The following is a 3,669-nucleotide window of genomic DNA, read 5'->3' as shown; positions in this document are numbered from 1 at the left end:
CGAAGAAGTGGGTTGTAGCCCACGAAAGCTTATGCTCTAATAAATTTGTTAGTCTCTAAGGTGCCACAAGTACTCCTGTTATTTTTGCGGATTCAGACTAACACGGCTGCTACTCTGAAACCAGTCTTTTTAATCTCTCCTCATGTGGAAGCTGATTGACATAGGTGCCGGAACTAGAGGTGCTGCTGCACCCCCGGCTTGAAATAGTTTCCATGATATACAGGATTTACAGTTTGGTTCAATGGCTCTCAGCACCCGCACTATAAAAATTGTATACCCCTGCTGGTCGATACCCCTAATAATTTTTGTTGCCCTTATCAGTACAGTAGCGTAGTTACTGCTAAGGGCCACATTTCCAAAACATAGGTTCTACTTGTCTGTGTGTAAGCTTTCTGCCTGCACAAACAGTCCAGTGTGTCAAGAATGTAGCAAATGTGGTAGGCAAGCGTTTACCTGCGTGCATGCAAAAATGCTAGCAACTGGCACTTATGCAATGAGAGGTCGGGCTAGTGTGGACTGAAGGCCAACACTGTCTGAGACACTTTCAACAAAGTGTTTTGACTGACAGCCAAAAGGATATATTACTAGTACAGTCTAACTTTCCCTCCACAGACTGGTGGAGCACAGCAGCTGCCTTTACGCTTTTATTAAAATCTATGAGCGACAGCCATATGTATCTACTTTACTGGGAAGAATTTGTGCTGGTGGCTATCACACATTTATATCCTATTCAAACAGAATGAACGTTCTGTTTTCAAGCAATGGCAATTACCAAAATACAGGATATAATGCTTCTTGTTACTCTTTTCAATGCAGTAAGAACAATTACTCATAAATTTGTCTCAGACACTCTGGTTAGCATAGAGAATGAGATGAACCAATTATTTAGGGTTGGCATTCTTTCTATGTTATCCATTTTTATTTCTTCTTTGACAGTAGACAGTATAAGCAATTTCAATTAAATGGGCAAGTTTTACAATAATGCATAAATGGTTAAGGAAAAATGAGGGGATTTGTGTGTTCCAAATGTAAACAGAGTATGAAGTTACCCATACAAATATGGGGCCAGACCCTCAGATAATATGAATGCTCCCTCTCCTCAATCAATGGGGAAAATAACATTGAGTGACTAGAGGGGGAAGGAGGCAGCACCCAGGAGGTGGGGGTAGCGGGCTGGCTTGAGATAGCATGTGTGGCTGGGAAAAGGGGGGCTATCCCCTGAGGTCCGCCACCATCTCCATTGGATGGAAATGAGGGAATGAGCTAGCTGGTTGGCTCTCGTGCCCCCCCCCTTACCTATTAGGCTTACCCAGTCTTTTCCAAAAGCCTCTTGCTCCAGCCTCCCCTTAGTATATGTTGTGTTATTTATGATGCTGATTGATCACCCATTATGGGAGCAGGAAATAATTTTTGTTTGTTGGACCAAACTGGCAAAAGGTCCAGTGGGATTTTTTTACCTTCCTTGCAGCATCGTGGAGGCACAGTCACCTTATTGCGTTAAGACTTAAAAATGCTTACTATTGGGAAAAGCAATATTGTTTTAGCACAGCAGGTGGAACTATGCTGATTTAGCACAACCATCAGGTCTATGATGTATTAAGTAATTCTTATCTGACAGGTCTTTATTTGTTAAACATGTATGAATCTGTGCATCTAAAAAGGACTAGACTGCCTGTTAAATGTTGTTTTTGTTAATTAGTTGATACCTTTTCTAAGTTATTGAACTCACTTAGAACCATGTTCAAGTCAACTATATTTAGGGATGAGGAAACACCATGTGTCTAATATTGTCTCATATCAAATCCATGCCTCATGCATGCAAAAAGCCCTAAGCGCAGTGGAACCACAGCACAAGTGAGATACCACAGAAAGACTATGCAGGGGAACTCTAAGACCTCTACTTTCTACAGAGCAATGCTGTGGAAGTGTGGAGAGGCCTAAGCAAATCCCTTGCTCACAACGAGCTGACCTGATGTTCGACATGACCCTTTCCTGATCAGTAGGTTGCCAGGTGTCCATCTTTCCACTGGAACACCCAGTCGAAAAGGGACCCTGGCGGCTGGTTAAAAGTCTGGTTGGCGCGGGCTGGCAGGCTCCCTACCCAGATCCGTGAGGCTCCCGAGAAGTGGCCGGCATGTCCCTCCAGCTCCTAGGCATAGAGGAGGCCACAGGGGTTCCCTGTGCTGCCCCCACTCCAACTGCTGGCTCTGCAGCTCCCATTGGCCGGGAACCGTGGGCAATGGGAGCTGTGGGGGCAGCGCCTGCAGGGGTGGAATCATGCAGAGCCCCTGGGGCCTTCCCTATGCCTAGGAGCTGGAGGAACATGCCGACTGCTTCTCGGGAGCTGCCTGAGGTAAGTGCTACCCAGAGCCCGCACCCCAAACCCCCTCCCATATCCCAACCCTCTGCCCCAGCCTGGACCCCCTCCCTACACCCCAAACCCCTTATCCTCGGCCCCACCCCAGAGTCTGCACCGCCAGTGGGAGCCCTCACCCCCCTGCACCCCAACCACCTGCCCCAGCCTGAAGCCCCCTCCCGCACCCTGAACCCCTCATTTCTGGCCCCACCCCAGAGCCCACACCCCAAGCCCAGAGCCCGTACTCCCTCCCACACCCCAACCCCCTGGGTCAGCCAGGAGCCCTCTCACACACTCCAAACCCCTCAGCCACATCCCCTAGCCCGGAGCCCCCTCTTGAACCCCAAACCTCTCAGCCACACACCCTAGCCCAGAGCCCCCTCTTGCACCCCAAACTCCTCATCCCTGGCCCCACCCCAGAGCCTACAGCCCCAGGTGAAGCCCTCACCCCCTCCAACACCCCAACCCCCTGCCCCAGCCTGTTTTCCAACGAGAGACTGCTGAGCTGGAATTGATATGCAAACTAGACACAATCAACTCAGGGCTAAATAGGGATTGGGAATGGCTGAGCCATTACAAACATTGAATCTATCTCCCCTTGTAAGTATTCTCACACTTGCTTCTTATCAAACTGTCTGTACTGGGCTATCTTGATTATCACTTCAAAAGTTTTTTTTCTCTTACTTAATTGGCCTCTCAGAGTTGGTAAGACAACTCCCACCTGTTCATGCTCTCTGTATGTGTGTATATATATCTCCTCGATATGTTTCACTCAATATGCATCCGAAGAAGTGGGTTGTAGCCCACGAAAGCTTATGCTCTAATAAATTTGTTAGTCTCTAAGGTGCCACAAGTACTCCTGTTATATTAGCTGGCAGGATGATAGAAAATTTTTAAAAAATTGGAATTTTAGGAAACTGGCAAAAATAGGAAGAAGCTCTGACCCTGATGTATAAGAATCCCCAGGGGAAAATGGAAAATAAAAATAATATCTGCAGAATATAAAATTAACTCAGATTTATAATCATAATACTTTACATTTATATAGTGCTGTTCATGTACGGATCTCAAACTAGTTTACATAGAAGGAAAGTATCTTTATGCCCATTTTTACGGATGGGGAAACCAAGGCATAGTGTGACTTGGGACACACAGGAAGAAAGTCAAAAAGCTGCGAACAAAAATCAGATATTTTAACTCCCTGTGCCATGCCACTTTGGCATGAAAGTTTCAAATATTTTGGCTTTTGGTCTTACCCTAAATGATTTTTTCCCAACTTTCTGAAATTGCTAATGAATCAAAATATCTGTTAT

At 46.1% G+C, this 3,669-nt stretch overlaps 1 protein-coding gene across 1 annotated transcript in view; it reads right to left on the bottom strand.

Moving 5' to 3' along the window:
- DMBT1 (deleted in malignant brain tumors 1) overlaps positions 1–3,669 on the bottom strand; it is a 56,327-nt gene that overhangs the window by 13,683 nt on the left and 38,975 nt on the right. The window lies entirely within an intron of this gene.

Source organism: Terrapene carolina, unplaced genomic scaffold, assembly GCF_002925995.2.
Source record: "Terrapene carolina triunguis isolate 2854851 unplaced genomic scaffold, T_m_triunguis-2.0 Scaffold95, whole genome shotgun sequence".
Classification (NCBI taxonomy): Eukaryota; Metazoa; Chordata; order Testudines; family Emydidae; genus Terrapene; species Terrapene triunguis.
The sequence above is the reverse complement of the archived record's forward strand: the minus strand, read 5'-3'. Positions and strand labels throughout refer to the sequence as shown.